General features: G+C 43.2%; 2 protein-coding genes across 3 annotated transcripts in view; one reads left to right on the top strand and one right to left on the bottom strand.

Moving 5' to 3' along the window:
* The window catches only part of DOCK2 (dedicator of cytokinesis 2), a 397,914-nt gene that overhangs the window by 269,722 nt on the left and 108,486 nt on the right, over positions 1-19,706 (top strand). The gene's annotated exons all lie outside the window — the stretch shown is intronic.
* INSYN2B (inhibitory synaptic factor family member 2B) overlaps positions 1-19,706 on the bottom strand; it is a 150,567-nt gene that overhangs the window by 114,160 nt on the left and 16,701 nt on the right. The gene's annotated exons all lie outside the window — the stretch shown is intronic.

Here is a 19,706-nt window from a genome sequence, read left to right as displayed (position 1 = left end):
TTATGGACTCTATGACAGTGGTTCTCATGGTAGGGTTTCAGGACCTACAGAATCAACATCAACCTGGGAGATTGAAAGAAATGCACATTATCAGGCCCCACCCAGACCTACTGAACCAGAACCTGGGGGTGGGCCCAGCGCTCTTCGTTTTAGCCCACCTCCAGGTAACTCTGACGCTTCTTATGTTTGAGAACCCCTGCTCTGGGGTAAGGGGCATATGCCTGAGAATGAGAGGAACTGGTTCTAAGTCATCACTGCTGCTTGCTGTGAAAACTTAGAAAAGTTGCTTTACTTCTGGAAGCTTTATTTACCCTCTCTATAAGGTGCGAGAGTCAGGGACTAATTGGTTCCCAAGAGTCTTCAGGCCTCAGCACAGTGTGATTCTATATTCTTTTGGTCTGTGGACTAGTAACTAACATTATAAAGCACTCTCCATGAGCCAGAACTGAGCTTAGCACTTTACCCAGATGATGTCATTTAGCCCTGATTGTTCCAGTGGTCCCTTTTGGTAGTATGTGAGGACGCATTTTACAGAGCAGAGAAATGAGGCACAGAGGTGGGATGACACACCAAAGTCCCTGACGGAGGACTCTGATTTTATGCCACATGGAAAGCTGGTGGGCCCTTGATTCCCTGATATTCTGCCTCCATAGAGAAGTATCTGAAAGGTAAGGAGAGTGGTGTGGCCAGCACCTTACAGCAAAGCAGAATGGCCCTTTAAGGCAGCCAGGGCATGTTCTGCTGAGCAAGAAGGATTATCAGAAATAGAGCATGGAAGCCATGGCCTCGCCTTGCCCCAGTTACAAACAGCAGGCAATGATCCTGAGAGTAGGGCTGGTAGGAATACGGAGGTTTGGAGAAAGGGAGAGCAAACAAGCATGTGTATTGAGGACCAGCCAGGCTTTGGAACCCCTTGGCCCTCTGTGGAATCCCAGCTCTAGTCCTCACAAAGTGCTAGACCCAAGTGACCTTGGGAGAACATTTTGCCAGTCTAAGCCTCAGTCTTCTCATTTGTAAGATAGGGACAAGGATACCCACACTGCAATGGTTGGGATGATTAAGTGAACAAACAGGTTTATAAAAGCACTGTGTGGCTATCATCAACATTAGCACCCTTGCCCCTTCTGGGCAGCTTTAAGAGTAGATTGTGGTATTGGCTATGATGATACAGAAACTGAGCTATCTCTGTAGGAATAAGCCTCCCTCTTCAGTCAGTCCAGTGGGCTTCATTCACTTGGAACAATTCACTTCCCAGGTGTCTTGTCTCATTGCCCTGTCTCCATCTGCCAAATGTTCTAGGTTTTTTTTTTTTTTTTTTTTTTCCGTTTCAGACCTCCTCTCCAGGGTCTGTCTCCCCTGAGAATAGCTGGCCAATAACTCTAGAAGGATCCTTATTACAACTTAGAGTTTCTTCTTGACATGACTAGGACAAAAGAGAACTTGCATTCATGAAGACCCTCTATTCCCAGGTTTGGGAACACAGTGTAGTTCCTTTCTCTTTCTCCTGACCCAGGAAGAATCCTTTAGCATGCTTCAAAAAGTGTGTGTTTAAAACCAAATAGCTGGGGACCCCTAGGTAGCTCAGTGGTTTAGCATCTGCCTTTGGCCCAGGGCCTGATCCTGGAGTCCCAGGATCAAGTCCCACATCAAGCTCCCTGCATGGAGCCTGCTTCTCCCTCTCCCCGTGTCTCTGCCTCTCTGTGTGTGTGTCTCTCATGAATAAATAAATAAAATCTTTTTAAAAAATAGCCCTAACTCTACCACTTACTAGCTGTGTGGTTTTGGGAAAGTCACTTCACCTCTCTGGGACTGTGTTTTCATCCATAAAATGGGCCAATGGCATACCAGGTGCATGAGTGACAGTTCCCTTGCCTCCTCCAATTAGAGGAGATATATCATTTTGTGCAAAAAGATCAGGAGAGTAGAATAGAATACATTTGAACTCTTTGGGTCTTAGAGTGAAAAATTAGTGGGAATAGCCTCAACTTCAATGATTATAAAACAGTGCCATTAATTGAGCTGCTGCTCTATGCCCAGGTGGTGCTAAACATTCTGAATATCATGTCTCATAGGATCTTCCTAAGAGTTCTTTTCAAGTTAGGCTCAGTTCAAAGGTGAGAAAATGAAGGCTCAGAGAAGTGAAGTAGGTTGCCCATGGCCCTCAGTTGATGACTAGCTGGGCTGTATCAGCTGATTTGCAGCAGCCCTATTCTGTGTGCACTAAGAAGGAGTAGAAAGGACTGTGGGTGTGCCCCTCCCACTTGAAAATCACTCATTCTTCCAGCCTGCAGAATACTTCTTCCCTCTAGAAGTATTAGCCCCAATGTTTTTCCCAAGCACCTCTGATTTTTGCTTACTATTTTGATTTTCTAAGGCCTTGGTCCTTTGTGTGGCCTGATTTCTTTCCTGGCTTTGAGCCCCAAGACTTGTCCTTACTTGCATAAGAGTCACCCAGAATATTAATGTGGTTCTTTTCCAGAAAGGTGAACATCCCCCACATTGCTGGCTTTGGGAAGACAGGCAGGCCCAACCAGGCAGGCTCCAGTCCTGGTGCAACAGCCCATGCCCTCCCTCCCCTGCTGCCCACAGGTTCCTTTCACAAACTATCAGCTGAATGAGGCTCTTCAGAGCCAAAGCTGTGTTTATCCAAGAGGCCCAGATTATTCCACAGGTGATCTCAGCAGCAATAATTGTGAGGAAGGTGAAATGCATCAGTCTTTCTGCCCCCATGGGAGAAAAAAGAGACCCAAGCTTCAGGTCACTTGAAGAGAAGAGCAGGCCTCCAGCCCCTAGGATCATTCTGAAAGTCAGCAGTGAGGCAAGTAGTGTTCCAGCCTAGCCTGGTGCATCAGGAGGCAGGAATCTGAGGGATGAGATGTGTTAGCTCCTGTAGCTGGGTGATTGAGGGGGATTAGTCACACGAAGTCCCAGAGGTCTCTCCCAGGAGCTACTGTTAGCACCTTTATCTTTATCTTTATCAAGTATATCATTAGCTGGTTTTCATGTTTGAAGGAAAGTGCAGGAGAGTTTTAGAAATTGGCCTGTAGCACAGCTCCTATGTTGGGCCTCTAGGGAGCAGAAGCCCAGCAAAGCAACGCAAAGAGCCAGGCATCTCAGCTCGCTCTCTCAACTAGGGACATGGCCATTCATTCACCCATTGGTTCACACATCCATTCACTTCACTCCACAAATCTACTGAGGACTTGCTATACATCAGACACTATTTCAAGGAATAAAACAGGCTGGTTTCTGCTCTCATGGAGCTACACTCTACTGGGGTGGGGAGAGACAATAAATGAGCATACCAAATAGGGAAAAGGATTTCACGTGATAATGAGTGCTCTGAAAATCACACACTATTTGTCAAAGACAATGTCAGATTTGAGGGAAGCTAATAGAGGTTGAGTGGGCAGCACAATCCTCACTATGGAGAGGGTTTTGGGGCCAGGACCTATATATTGAGATGCAGCCAGCTATGCAGAGATCTGGGGGCACAGTGCTCCAGGCAGAGAGAAGAGCATAGGCAAAGACCCTGAGTCAGGAAGGAGTTCAGCTATATTGGAGGGACAGAACGAAGGCCAGAGGGGGCAGCAGTGGAATACTGAGTAGACTAATACTGGAACATTTATGATGTTCCTGGCACAATTCTAATGTCTTTTTTTTTAAAGTTTTTTTTTTGTTTATTTATTCACGAGAGAGAGAGAGAGAGAGAGAGAGAGAGGTAGAGACACAGGCAGAGGGAGAAGCAGGCTCCATTCAGGGAGCCCGATGTGGGACTTGATCCCAGGACCTCAGGATCACGACCTAAGCCAAAGGCAGACACTCAACCGCTGTGGCCACCCAGGTGCCCCACAGTTCTAATGTCTTACATGCAACATCCACTTCATTCTCTTATATCTCCACTGAGTTCTTAGAATTGTTCCCATGTAGAGCTGCAGAACCTAAAGTCAGAGAAATTACCCAGATTTCCAAGGTCACACATCGAATGAGTGATAGAGCCATGTTTTTAACCTGGGTAGTCTGATAGCAGAATCCATACTTCTACCTGGCACATTGCACAGTAAAGTCACTGTGAACCCACTTGAATTAATGGACTGAGCCAAGATTAGGAGGAGGATCCATTAGGATGGAACATTTTCCAAGGGGAACAAGGAGGAAACTGGCATTCATTGACGGTGCTCAGGCTGAGTGCCAAGCTCTGGGCTACATGCTACCTCCTCATCCATTACCCTCAGAACAACCTTCCAAGGCAGACTTCATTAGCCCCTTTTTACAGACGGGAAAGCAGGGCTCAGTGAAGTGGTACATCGTGCCAAGGACCACTCAACTACTTCATGATTGTCCTGATTACAATTCAGGTCTGTCTGCCCTAGAACCTGGGCTTATCCAACCTTCCATATTAAACTGCCTCCTTTTTGTTGCATTATTCTTATTTCCCCCTCTTCTAAAAATGGAGATGACAATTTCCAACTATGATAAAACCTTAGCAGTAAGTGCATTTATTTTTGGGGGAAGGAGTGACCAGCTGTCAGCATGCATGCATGCACTGTTTTTTATATTGCCTGTCACCTGGAAGAGAGGAACAGGAATGGACCCTTCTGTGTCATAGTGCCTGCTAGATTGGCATAAGCACACGGTATTCCATAAATAAAAAATAAATGCCACATCATGCAGCATTCTGAAAAGCTACGGCCCAGAGGGCAAGGAAGTGGTCATTGCAATTGCTAGAAGAGGGTTGGCAGGTGCCATTTCTGTTCCCCTTGGACCTTTCCTCCTGGGGCTGACCCCACTCTTGAAAGACCCAGGGAGTTCCTCTTGTAAAGGCACCAAGGGAAGAACCAGGTCACCACTGGATAACGTACCTGCTTTACTTTCTGGTTCAAATTCTAAGTGTGAAAATTCCATCTGACAGCTTCTTTTATTCATTCACCTAACAAAGAGTCATTTGTCTGTTATGGCCTGGGCTCTGGAGAAAATGTGAATAGTAGTAAAGATAGAGTCCCTGGTCATATGGGGCTTATGTTTTTTTATTTATTTTTATTTTTTTAGGCTTTATTTATTTATTCATGAGAGACACAGAGAGAGGCAGAGACACAGGCTCCATGCAGGGAACCCGATGTGGGACTCGATCCCAGGACCCTGGGATCACACTCTGAGCCAAAGGCAGATGCTCAACCGCTGAGCCACCCAGGCATCCCTGGAGCTTATGTTTTGATAGGGGGATTCAGAATGCTTTTTAAAAAATAAATAAACAAATAAACACGTAAATTAATTTCAGATTGTGGTAAGTGCTATAAAGAAGATAAAATAGGATGTCACAGAGAGAAACAAGGTGGAGAGGAGAGAATGATTATTCTCACCTTTCTCTATTTTTTCATATCTACCCATCCATGATCTACATCATCTATCAACTACCTAGACACACATACATTTATGTATTCCTTCTAGATCTCTCTTCCTCTTTGTCCCTCCATTCCTTCTCCTCTACCTTATTCCTTCCTTCCACAGGTAACTTTGGCCACCCACTCAGGGCCAGACTCCCAGGGCAATTTGTCTGTTTCCTGTGCTGACCAGGAGCTTTCCAATGACCAGCACCTTGTTACTCCTCCATGTCTTCCCCTTACTGAAAACACTGTTCAGCATAAGGCAGGCATTACAAGGGTTTGTTAAGTCAGCAAATTAAACGAATATCCCCATACTGTTCTTATATTCACCCAGGCCCAGAAGTGTAAGAGAAGCCACTGAGTGCCCCTCCTACTTTAGAACCACTGTATTTTCTAACAGGGAGGATTGTTATTCAGTGAAAACCAGAGCATACAGATAAAAGTGTAAAGCTCTGTGTTAGAGTTCCCTTAGCACCATTTTGAATGTAAACACAAAAGTCCAGTTCAGTTTAGTTTTCCAAGTGATTAATTCAGTTTCAGACACATTTGCTGAATACCTACTATGTGTAAAATGTGACAGGGAATTACTGATGATCCAATTCTTGCCCTCCTGTTACTTATACTTCTCTTGAGGGGCATCAAGACAAGGCTGATGCCAGCGTGGGCAGAATTATAGACACAGGTGTCTGGGAAACCTCATGGAGACCCACAAATGGAGGGAATTCATTGCATCATGCTGCGTGAAGGGATGGTTTCTTAAATGTTCCTTGAAAGAAATAACAACCAGTAGCCCAGTTTAGTTGCAGGTCAGGAGAATCAGTCAAGGAAAGGTGGAGATTAACTTGGAAAGCCGGCTGGAGCCTGAAAACTGCAGACTGCGTTTACACTTGACTCACAGACGGTGTAACTGGGAGTAGAGAGAGTGCACTGGCTTTTTAATGACGGGGGTGACAGGGAATGGAATGCTATGATCAGGTTAGAATTGGATTTCTTTGGGCCATGGCCCCCAAAGCAAATAACATGTTCAATGTGATCTTTAAAATAAATTACAGAGATCAAAAGGGAACAGGGGTAGGAGAGTTTCTGAGTGTACACAGAGGTGTGACTTTTCAGAGTTCATTTAATTAAAGGAGCTGATGGAGCAGGGTGTCACCCTGGCATTTAAGACTTCTTGATAAAAAAAGCAAACACAAAAAGAACCCCAAAGCCAGAGGTCTCATTTTTAAAGTGAGGGATGCAAATAGATTCTGGAACACACATACATCCTTCTATCAGTTAGCAAGTAAGCCTCCTTTTTCTATTTTCTCTTAGAGTGAATGCTGGTTTAGGTGTCCTTTGGCAGAATTGCACATTCACTAGGGGAAATGAAACTCACAAGGGAGGAGGGTCTGTCCCTTCAAGGACACAGATACTGTCCCGGGGTGGGGTAGTGGGGGATCCAGTGCCCTCCATTCTGAAGAGAGCTCAAGGCTCCAGAGCAACCAAATCCTACAGCCCATCTTGCAATGTTCTCAGCAGGTGGCAGCGCCCCTTCTTGCCCTCTGTGTGTTGTGGCATCATAAGATTAAGCAGGAGCCATTCTGGGCGGTAGCTGAAAGCTTGGGCTCTGGAGCCTGCCTGTCTGGATTCCAACCCCACAGCTGCTACTGTCTAACTCAGCCTTTGGGGCATGTTATTTCCCCTTCCTGGGCCTCAATTTCCTCATCAGGGAACAAGTAAGCCTTCCTCTTAGGGCTTTTGAGGATTAGGTGCACTGACTTATGCAAAGAGCTTAGGCAGCGTCTGGCATGGACTAAGAGCGCAATAAATAGTAGTATTATCTCAGCACAACGGCCTTTGCAGACTTTCAAACAACAGAAGCTTTCAGAGGACAAATCTGGGCAAACGAGAATGGAGATGGCTCTGTGATCAGGATTGAGAGGCTTGGGTCTGGGGGCACACAATATAGCTCCATCTGACAGCAGAGGAATCGTTCACCCAGGGTTATACATTTCTATTTTGGTTTTGGTTCTTGCACCTGGATTCTGCTGTGGATTTTCCAAGTGACAGCAAGCCTCGGATGTGCTATTTTCACCTATGAACTATTTTGTCTGGTGTTGTGTTTCTCTGGGCGCTTCGTCATTATCCCCTATAACAGTGACATTCTGTCACAGAATTATTTGATCTCCTACAATTGGCAAGAGTATGAGGATCTGATTCCATCCCTGTTTCTGTATGTCTAACCACCAGCTTAGGCAGGCTCCTGGCGTGACCTGGGCTTCAGGATCCTGCTTCATAGGCTGAGCCTATTGGCCTGGACTGGAGGTCACACACTGGCAGCCTGCGGGGTGACTGGCCCACAGTGTTTGGATTGCCCTTCATGGTGCTGACCCATTCATAGTTATAAAATTAATTCTGAGTTAGATGGGAACATAGAAAAGTTGGGAGGTTTCATGTGATCTTCAAGTTTTCTAGCCACCGAGAAGTCAGACCCAGGTGGCTTGACTGAGTCTGTCTGACAAGGTGATGATTGGCAAAAGCCAATGAGAGATGCCTGCTTCAGATAAGCACAGTCCCCACCATCCCTTTGCCTCCCCAGCTGCTCTCGCGTATCACAACCCTTGCAGGGATAGAGTAGAAATAAGAGGAAAGGGGAGTGTTTTTTATACCTACTTCTTTACAAATAATGGGAAGACATTGGGTTTTACCAGCCCTAGCATGGACAGTATTATAGGCCCTTCTGGCTCACATTCTTTGAGTCCCTTGTTTGTTCCACCATTATTCCTTCTGAGGCAGCATATGTGGCTCCATGTAGTGGGGACTTCTTAATGCTTCCACATAAGATGACAAACGATGGATATGGGACTTAAATCCGGGTCTTATGGATAAAAATTTAGAATTTCTCTCACTTAGACTTCTGAACTAGGAATATTTGGCTGATCCAACTAGAAAGGCCACTTGCTCTGCCCTGGGGACTCAGAGATGGCCTAGGTGGAACATATATCCACCTCAGCATCTCATCCTGCACAATCCACTTCATTTTATCAGTCATTCAACAGATAGTTGTCAATAGAAGTCAAATTCTTGGGTATCAAGAATAGCATGATCGGGGCGGCCCAGATGGCTCAGTAGTTTAGCGCTGCCTTCAGCCCAGGGCCTGATCCTGGAGACCTGGAATCGAGTCCCACATCAGGCTCCCTGCGTGGAGGCTGTTTCTCCCTCTGCCTGTGTCTCTGCCTCTCTCTCTCTCTGTGTCTCTCATGAATAAATAAATAAATAATAATAAAAAAAAGAATAGCATGATGATGAAGGTTCAGACTCTTACACACACACACACACACACACACAGAGGTATATATACACCAAGTGCTGTGCTCTTCCACACACTGAATGAGGTAGGTGCTATTACTATAGCCATTTTACATATGATGAAACTAAGAAAGAGAAAAGTTAAGTACCTGGCCCACAATCACACAACCAAGAGCAGGCACCAGAACAAGAGCCCCAAGCTCTCAGACTTTCCATTCTTCAGCACAACGTTATCTTGGCCATCTCTCAGCCAGGAAGTCACTTCTTTTGCACAGATGACATTGTCGGTGTCATTGTTAAATATTCCTATCCTTGCAACATGTGAAAGAGAGCCTTGTAGTTCTAGCTACCCAAATCCCATGGGTTTCTCCTACTATTTCAGAGAGATAGAAGCTTTTCTTTGCCCCTGAACTGTGACTATGAAAATAAAAGAAAAAATCCACCAGAGGACTAAAATCTCTCATTTTTTTTCAAATAAAAAAATTCACTATAACAGAACATTTCTACATGCAACACTGGGAAGAGACCCTGTTCTTAGTTTACTAACTCCCTCATTTGATAATTTATTGAGTACCTAGTGGTTACTTGATGCTCTGCTGGCATTGGCTATGCAGAAATCAATGCAGCATGACCCTGTCACCACGTAATTCAGTCTATGGCCTGATTCTCTCTTCTGGATAATTCTGTTTATGATTCCCCTTTAAGCAAAGGACAGAGGCAGCAGTGAGTCAGATTTGTACCACTAGTCTAATGCAGGTGGCCTGCTTTTGTCAAAGCTCCCCACAGGTGGGAACTGAGCCAGCTGAGCCCAGAGACTTTCCAGGCTGAGAAGGTAGTGTGCTAATTTCAGCACATGAGACCATGCAGGAGTAAACAAAAGTGGTGTGTTAGCCAAAGAAAGTTTGCAAAGAAAAGCTTTTCCTCATCCCATAGATAAAGATCAGGGCTCTGGTCAGCCTTGCCCTTGGAATTTTGACATACTGTTGTCATCACCTTTTCCATCCTGGGAATTGTCATCTGTAGAGAGTGAAGCCAGAATAAATGAATGAGGAAGGAATGGGCAAATGGATAGATATCTAAATAGATATATACATATATAACAAAAGCCTGGAAGGATGCCCTTCCAGAGGACACACAGGGAGAGAGGATCAGAGAGAAAAAGAGAGAGAGAGAGAGAGAGAGAAGATTGTGGGAAAGGGAGGGTTTCACTTTTTATTCATGATGCTTATTAATGGAATTGCTTAAACAATACACATATATTCCTATTATAAAAGAGAGCTCAGGTTTTGGAATAAGACCAGAGCATAAGTCTTAGCTTCCACTGCTTCTGAGAGCTATGTGACCATGGGCAAATTGTTTCAAGTCTCTAAACTCCAAATCCCTTGTTTATAAGATGAGATTTGTTATACGGATTGAATGAGTTTAAGTACTGTATAAAATGCTGATGGAGCTGTCAATGGCTATCAGCTCTTTAAAAAACAAACAAACAAACAAATGGTATTTTATGCATTACTGCTAGCATGCAGGTGGGGCTTAGAGCGAGCTAGACAGGAGACTTGGAGGGCAGAGGAGCACCCCGGGGGAGATAGCAACAGCAGAATGAGCAAGGGATGGAGGCTTTTGAAGCCACATAAATTGCACTCCTAATTTGTAAAGCTGTGCCAGCATTTGTTTCCTCCTCTGGAAACACCCAGGGTCACCAGGCATTTTGTACACTGGAGTGGCTCTGAGCATAGGCCTGGCCCAGTTGGTTTCCCACCCGAGCTGTGCTGATAACTAACCAATGTCCTTGGAAAGGTTATTTAGCCCTGTGTCAGTTTCCTTGCCTACAACATGGGAATGGTTTCTAACTCAAAGATGGTTTCAAGGATTCAATGAGTTAATACATGCAAAAGGTTCAGAAACAGAGCCTAGCACAGAGTAAGTATTTAATACATACTAATTCTTGGTATTATACGCTCTGGTACTAATGCAGTTTTAAGATTTTCAAAGGCTCTAGGTGTTCTTATTTTGGAGATTTTACTTCACATCCTTTTAAACACAGTGAAAATTACCCACATTCCACATTAATATTTTTTTGCAGTAAAATACTTTTAAAAGATTTTAAAAATTATCATTTGGCTGTTGAAAGTGTTTGGCTGCGAATAACTTATGGCTATAAGCCCTCAGCAATTGCCAAGCATATTTGAAAATTCTCTCAAAGTGAGAAATCTTAAGGAGCAAATTGTTTTTAAATATAATGAATTTTTTAATAAATGCCCAATTTAACAATTAATGGTATTCACATAATGTTGCATTATGTAAGCATTTAAACAAACACTTGCTTATTTTGATTTTGTAATTTTCTTTTTATATTTTGAAGCCAAAAAAATTTTTTTCAGGTCTCAGTTAAGATAACTGTGACAAGCTGTCTACCAGTGGTCAGAAAGACCCTTCTAACCTCTGCCCACAGCTGTGGCTCAGCAGTCAGATGGGACTTGGCCTTGGAAGGGATCCATGGGTTCATCTATTCCTGTTCTCCCATTTTATGAGTGGGAAAACTGAGGTCCGAGGAAGGTAGTGACTTGCTCAAAAGATAGTTTATTCCCCAAATGCAGAGTCTTGGACCTTCCCAAACTTGCTTTTTTTTACTCATCTTCAAGGGGGTGGTGGCTCCTAAAGTCGAAGGGAGTGACTACATGAGTGGTCAATGTTGCTGATGCCTGGGATGGCTCAGATGCACATGTGTGCAACATAATGACTAAATCAATAGTGACTTGAACCATCAGCCAGGGAAGTGTCCATGAAATACGAGCAGGTATTTTCACCAGGTATTAGAACTTAGCAGGGGCATTAGAAATCAATTGCAGACAGTGCCTCCTGTGACTGGCAAATCTCCAAGAGAAGAGCTGGAGGGAATAGAAGGGCGATTGCAGGCCACCATCGTTGAGCACAAATCTGGGCAGAGCTAAGTGCTTTTGTGCCTTCCTGAGCCCTGTAGAGATTCAGGAATGATGGAAAACTGAGGAGCTGCATGGTCATTCCCAGAGGAGGTGAGTATCAGGCTTTTCCAACTACTTGGGGCTCAAAGTCGTCTTAGAGGAGAGAAAAGGGAAATACCCTTGCCTAGGACCACTGGGACAGGTCATTTGGACAGGCCAGGACATGCTCAGAGTGATGGATCTTTCTTCTAGTAGGAGTGTTCTGGGCTCCAATACCTAACGGAACATATTCAATAAGTATTGTAAAAAAAGGAAAAAAGAGAGACTGCATTTGCACTCTTCTTCAGTGGACATATTCAGTCACGGGACCTTGCTATAAAAACTTGGTTAAACAGAGTCTGTTTACAAACAGTATACTTATAAATAGCCCCTATAAATAGAGGCTTCATAGATTTAGTTCTTCTTTATGTCTCATGGTCAAGGTGGTCTTCTTGTTGCTGGTCAAGTCAAAACAAGGCAGATGTACTTTGGGCAACTAATGTGCCTACACCTGGGCCATGGGGGTCCTAAGAAGGAACAAGACACTGCTCTGGACCTTGGGAAACAAAAAATTAGGTGAGGGTGGGGAGACTCATATCTGCAAAGAGCAGGGCACTGGACTGGGGTCTAAAGTCTGGATGGTCTTCCCAGTTTTGCCGCAAATATGCTGCACTTTAGTTCTTGAGCCTTGGTCAAATCACTTTAGTTCCTAGAGCCTTAGATTCCTCCTCTCTCTTGCAAGAGCAGGACTTGATGACCTCTACAATCCATCCTAGTTGAACAGTCGCTATGCTACATGGCAAAAATTACAGATGCTGCTTTAAGTGTCTCCTGGAAAAGACTTTTCAGAGATGGACTACATCTCGGGGAACATCTAGAAAAGAATTAGGGAGATAGTTCAACCACAAGTGATATTATTAACCCAAGAAACTTCTCCAGATTTCACAGGAGTCCTCTATGCAAGGCTGTGATCCACCTGGGATCCATCCTTTTCCTCAAGTCCCTCTCTCTTGTGTTGTATTAGAAAGAGCATGCGGTGGCTCTGTGGAGCAATGGATAGCACATTGGACTTCTAGTGATGAAAGAAAGAACATGGAAGTTACCTTCAGGGTCTCAGGTAGGAAACAGGTTAGAGTTAAGGAATGACTTCTAGACAAATGCTTTAAGAGGTATAAACATATAACCAAACAAGGAAAAAGGTGTCATCTACCATTTAGGAGCCTTAAGATTCTGGGCACAGTTGTATTTTGCATTCCTGAAAAGCCCTGTGCTAAGAAAGTGCAGTCAATCAATCCCGTTTAAAATACACTAAGAGACTTCACTATTTAAAGGTACTGGAATGCCCTTAATTCACTTGTTTGTAAACACAGACTTTGTTTAATAAGATTTTTATTTTGTTGTTTTTTTTTAATGATTTTTTTGTATTTAAGAGAGAGCATGCACAAGAGTGAGGGGGAGGAACAAAGAAAGGAGGAAGCAGGGAGCCTGATGCAATGCGGGGCTGCGGGGCTTTATTCCAGGACTCCAGGATTATGATATGAGCTGAAGGCAGATGCTTTACTGACTGAACCACTCAGGCGCCCCTTAACCAGCTTTTTAAAGTGAGTTCCCCTGGCTAAATCTCTCTGGCAAAGAAGAGTGCAAATAGAGTCATTCTCAGAGATAGAGAAATGGATTCAATTCATTCTCAAGATTTCTTTCAGACCTGTAAGTTTGGGAATGCTTCACACGTAAGACAACTCACAAGACCTTTATGCCTGATTTCTGTCCCTGGATGATCTGTAGAACCAACAGGGTCTCCCTGAGATTGTCTCAATCATCAACATTAGGTAGGGGCTTGTCCTGGAGGGTTGAGGCTGAGGCTCTCTAGAGGGTTGAGCCTAAGGCTCCCTGGGGGTTAAGTAGAATTTGGGATTCTGGGATGGCTGGGTGGCTCAACGGTTGAGCATCTGCCTTTGGCTCAGGTCCTGATCCAGGGGTCCTGGGATTGAGTCCCACATCAGGCTCCTTACAGGGAGCTTGCTTCTCCCTCTGCCTATGTCTCTGCCACCCCCCCAATCTCTCTCTGTGTCTCGTGAATAAATAAAATCTTAAAAAAAAAAAAAGAATTTGGGATTCTGTTCCACCTCCATCAGTCCTGTACTTGGGGCATTCTAGTAATGAGGCTGTAAGAGCATGAGGGCAGGGACTGTAGGATTTTGCTTCTCAGTGTCTTGCATATAGCAAGCACTCAATAAATCAGGTGAATAAATGAATGAGTGAAAATGGGTATCATCAGTACTAGTTGCCTGTGTGACCCTTAGGCACTTCACTGCTCTGAGACCCAGTTTCCATATCCATATCACGGGAGGATAGTTAAGAGTTTCTACCTCATGGGATTGTTGTGAGGATTAAATGAGACAAGAGATAGAAAGCACTTAACACACTGCCTGACATATAAGGACTCAACCAATGTTAGCTATTATTTTTTCAACGTAGTTTATTTTGTCCTCTTCACAGCCCTATGAGGCTAAGTATAATCATCTCCAATGAGCAGATGAGAAAACAGAGGCTCAGAGGTGTCAGGTGCTTGCCCACGGTCACAGGTGGAACTGGGACTCTTTCTACCTAGTGTGGTGTGGTAAGAGCTTTGATTTTCCCAGGTTCCCGATTTGTTCGTGGCTCTTGTTAGCTCTAAGGTGGGTTGGGTTCCAGTTAGTGCCACTGTTCCTCCTCACCCCCTTAATCACTCCCTGAGTTGGGGGCATTTATTATTTCCTCAAACAAACCTGCTTACCAGGATACATGGAGCTCAGTAGCGGAAAGGGAGCTTTCTACTGCAAAGTCCACCCTGAGCAAGCACAGTGCCTGAAGAGGCCGCATCAGGTCACCTCGACCAAGACACTAATGTGCTGCGCTCTAGAAAATTAAAGCAGTGCAGCCATATTTAAAATTCATCTGGTGGATATCCTCCCTGAATAGAGTGGACAGATGTGCATGTGGGAAACATGGTATCTGCATATGCACATAGATGAGCAAAGCACGATCTTTAGTCAACTTTATTATCTGCTCTCACGGTGGGGAAGGAGTCCAGACTAAAGAAGCGCATGGATAATCTAGAAGCTTTGCTTTGCAGGAAAAGGAACCTACCACATTCACACCTTGCTGCGCTGCTGTTAATGAGGAGCTTCTGAGACTATTAGAAACTATCTTTACTTTCCTTCCCCATCTAAGATTGGATTTTTGCAGGCAATGAAAAGCCCCAGAGGTGGGCAAACAAGAGTAGGGTAAACAGAAAATCTGAAAACCCCATCATCTGAATAATAATGCCAATGGTTTAGAATGTTCTTATTGAAATCTGGTGTGTAAATTTAATTTACAGCTTTCTCTACACATACAGTGTAGCTGTTCCCTTCAGCACCCTCATTCCTTCTTATTATTAAAAGAAAGGACAAAGGGGACTTTTTTTCCATTTTGGGGGGTATGCATTTGCAGCATGTAGTTTAAATATTCATTTTATAAGAACAATGTCACATTTTAAGATTCAGTGTTAGGCACAGAGTTCTTAAAAGTTTGTTGTATAAGTGCTAAGGCCAGGAAAAAAACCAGTGTGCCAGCAATGCTCAGCAATAGAGAGGCTAATAACACAGAAGTGGCTGTCATTTATCAGGTACCCGGACACCCTCGTAATTGATGTGGGGTAAACGGTTCTCACCTTTGCACACTTGTCTTTTTGCCAAAAATACTTAAGACGGTGGGGAAAAAAAAACATATATAGTATGTTTTGTGTCCCTCAAATGATTGTGTTTTATCAGTATGATGAGTTCATGGTTGACTTGGTTCTCAAACTCAAACTGTGTCAGGGAATGACACAGGTTCTCAGAATCAAGATCAAATAAATTCTGGTAATAAGTTACTGACTTCAAAATATTAAAGCTTATGATAGGGTAGAAACAACATGTGAAAATTTAGGTAGCCTCGCAGAATACTCCTGTGAGCAGGAATGGGTGTGTATGAGAAGCATAAACTTCTCAAAATATTTTAGGAGAATCAGAAGATTATGCTCCAGAAGTAGAACTGGCTCAAAGTCTTACTATGACAAGAAAAACGTCTATAGCCCCACATGAGAAAGAACTTTCTAACATTTCTATCTATAGGAAAAGGGAATTCCTGATTAGGTGGACAATTCTTTCTTTTTTGAGCTACTCAAGCTGTGGTCATTGGATCTTGTCCTGGGGATGCTGCAGAGGGCATCATAGATGAGGGTGAGCATTGGCCTTAAAGAGTCCTTCCAGGGATCCCTGGGTGGCGCAGCGGTTTGGCACCTGCCTTTGGCCCAGGGTGCGATCCTGGAGACCCGGGATTGAATCCCACGTCGGGCTCCCGGTGCATGTAGCCTGCTTCTCCCTCTGCCTGTGTCTCTGCCTCTCTCTCTCTCTCTCTCTCTCTGTGACTATCATAAATAAATAAAAATTAAAAAAAAAGAAAGAAAAAAGGATGGTCAACGTTTAAAAAAAAAAAAAGAGTCCTTCCAGTTCTGATATCCTCTGACTTTGTTTCTTATTCTTGGATAGGTATTTTATTAACAAACGTTATCCTGTCTGTGCCTTCCACATTGTAAAAGTCATCATAGATCTAGAAAGACCAAGAAAGAGTTGTGTGGAGACAGGTAGAGAACTCAGAGGGGAAAATGTGAAAAATATGATGACAGGATGGAAAAGGCCATTTGGCCTAGAGAAGAGGGAACTGAAGCATCACAGAGAGCCAAGCTAATCCTTGGAAGAAGGGCAAACAGTTGCTTCGATTCTATTGGGGTCCAGATTACAGTAAATGGGGTTAAATTAAATTAAGCCAGTATAAAGCTAGATCATCAGAAGGCAAAATGTTGGATCCCATGCTTTCAATCTCCCAGAGAATTGCCTTTACTGAGGGTGGTATCAGAACAGTGTGAGCTATATTTGTTGCTTTTGTGAAACTGATTAAGGTAAGATCTACCCTGCTTCTTTAAGTCCTTTTATAAGGACTCGTGATAAAATCCTTCCAGTGTACAGTTACAGAGGATGAAATAATGTAGTTTCTACAGAAGGCTCTTCTTGCTTTCCATGTATGAAAGGTAAAAATGTATAAATTGATATATTTCCTTTTTCTTCTGCCTTAGCTGCTGGAGAACTCAGAGCCAAATCCCCAAGTATTTACATTAGCTCAATGGTGGTACCTGAAAGTCACTACCCTGCTTCTTGTAACAGATAACTCACTTCAGGACGTTGATAATATGTCTTACGTTTTAATCTCTTACGTACCTCATGCCTTTCGGGAAGTGAGTAGGCTAAAATCTCATCTATTCAAGATGAAACAGAATAAAAGGGAGAACTATCAATTGAAAAAGGACATGAGATCCTAGGGATAGGTTTTTAATATGGATTGGAGAATTCCCGTCACTAGAGAGGACCAATAATGGAGGGTAAGTCATTGGAGTCAACATTCTTGGTCATCATCTCATTATTCACTTCCATTGGTCTTGTGCAATATTTAAACCACTATAACTGTCATCAGATACTCCAGTACATTACATTGTAAGTGATGGCAACGAGAGCCAGTTTAGGTTAACCAGTTGTCTATTTCCAATTTCATGAGCATAGAGTAGCTCAGTAATATGTCCTATATTGTCATTGATTATAAGATGAGGAGCATTAAAATGGAGAGCCTCCTGAGGGCAGGAAATTGATCATTTTTATCATTGATTTCTCTACACCCTAGCATAAAAGCTTCCAGATTTCTGGCATTTGTGAAGGTTTGTTGAATTTAATTAAAATGAACTGAATATAATTGAAATGACTTGAACTTCACTGAACAGAATTGAATTGAATTGCTTAATCTTGCCTTATATCAGGGATTGTCTCACCTTTGCTAGCTAATCAACTCTAACAACAAAGCAAAAACAAGCATAGCATGCTGAGCATGATGTTTAGAATTTAAACATATGTTCGTTAAAAAAAATATTTATTATGCACCTCTTATATTCAGGTGCCGAGAAGACATTGGTGAACTAGGCAGACAGTCATTATCCCTGCCCTTGAGGAGCTCCACCTAGGAAAGGAAACAAGTGCTAAACCTGTCAATGTATAAATAAATACATAAATATAAATAAACCTGTCAATGTATAAATAAATATCTAATTAAGAATTATGACAAGTGCTGAGAAGGAAAAAATAATAAAGTTTTTGCAAGAAGAATAAAATAAGGAACCTATTAGAATAAGCTAACTTGTCCAACTTCGAGAATGACAATTTGTCTGGACCAAGTAGTGGGAGATGAAACCAAAGGCTAGATTTTGGGTTTTATTATGGTAAGTAGACACATGAGTAATGAGACTCAGTTTTTTTTTTTTTTTTAAATCAACTCTGGTTTCTCCCTGGAGGAGAGGAAGGAAACAAGACTGGAATCAGACACCATTAGAGGGCTATTGCTGTAATTCTGGGAAGATATGATGGTATATTAAACTGGGGTAGAGAGAAATGAGAAGATACAGCTGGACTGTATCTTGTATGTAGAATTGGAAAAAAGCTTGGTCAACAGTTAGATGTGGCCAAGAAATTAAGATGTTGAAAATGCCTGAAGCTTTCTATATATGCAACTGCGAGGGGGGGGGGGTGCCATTTTTTTTCCATAAGGAAGAGGATTAGATTTGAAATTAAATGAAGAGGGAAGATCAGGAATTTAAGTTGAGCATCTTGAGTGTTGGATACCTGTAAAATATTCACCTGGAGTTATCGAATAGTGCTATCTACACAATCATTTTTTAAATATTTACTGAGAACTTAACTTGTGTCAGGCATTGAAATGGATGCAATACAAAATGTATGTAGGACATGATCTGTGGCTTCCAGGAACTTAATGCCTATTACTTAAGATGACATATTAGAAAAGATTGCAGTAAAAGGAAGGAAATGATTTTTAAAAATAACTAGAGAGAGAGAAATAAACAGGGTTGTGAGTTGAAAGGAGAAGAAAAGCACTGCCTGCTGAGATGGTAAATGGTGGGCATCAAGGAAGAAATCAGAGTGAGGAGATAGGGCATTGAGGCCAGACTCAAGGTGAAGCAGAATTCTTATTGCTCAGAACAGAGAGAGCTTTACCTGTACCTGCCCGGGAAAATACTTTGCCACCACTGTCCAGCCAGGTGTGGGCCAGGAGGTCAAAGGGTGTTTATCAGCTCCAGCTGGGCTAAGCCCAAGAGGGTGAGGATTGATATTCTGATGGTTAAAATGAGGATCTGGAGGAAACCTATCCACCTGTGAAGAAGCGGAATAGTGGGAGGGACATTGGCCAGGTTTGGTCTAGAGAAAACTGATGATTTTCTTCCTTAAAGGTGAGAACAGAAGTGGGCCTTTGGGCTAACTCTTTGGTCCCAGCCTCTCTCCCTGGATTTCCACTGGATGCCCCTGGAACATCTATACTGGAAAACAAAACACCCTACTCCTTTGTTCGGTGTTCACAAGGCACTGTTGCTTTTGCCTAAAGAAAATTTGGGAAGGGCCGAGAATGTTCTTTGAAAGTGTCTCTGAAAGTAGTCCAGGTGTAGTGGTTATAAATTTATGTCCATGAACTGTTGTGAGATACAAGATAATAAATCCCTGATTTTCTCTAAATGAAATTAAATCTAAACTGGAGCAGCCCTGGCCTGACTCAGCTAGCATTCCCAAAGACTCAATCCCTGCTTCCTTCTTCCCACTAGAGAGTTATAGAGAAGTCCCTGGGGTCTTATGCCCAGTGGAGCATTCTTGGAGATCCCTCTGGTCTTAGGTACTCCCTCCCTGGTCACTGCTGATTTAGCCATCATATGATCATGCATGCCCCTAAGGGTGAAGGCTTTGCTGTTTCAGTACTACTGGTGTCAACCATCCTAGGCGCACTCTTCCCCCTGGCCTGCAAGAGTTACTGATCTTTGCTTCTTACAATCTCAACCTACCACTCCCCTCCTAGTGTTGAAAATCTCTTTTCACCGTTTTTCCCCAGTTTCTGCCTTTTTCTCCTTCTTTGTGTCTTGTGTTCCCCTTCCTTCGGCCAGGCCTCAGTTGCTCACTAGAACTAATTT

The sequence above is a fragment of the Canis lupus genome, chromosome 4 (genome assembly GCF_003254725.2).
Source record: "Canis lupus dingo isolate Sandy chromosome 4, ASM325472v2, whole genome shotgun sequence".
Taxonomy (NCBI): domain Eukaryota; kingdom Metazoa; phylum Chordata; class Mammalia; order Carnivora; family Canidae; genus Canis; species Canis lupus.
Note: the sequence above shows the minus strand (reverse complement) of the source record. Positions and strands in the feature narration are given on the sequence as shown.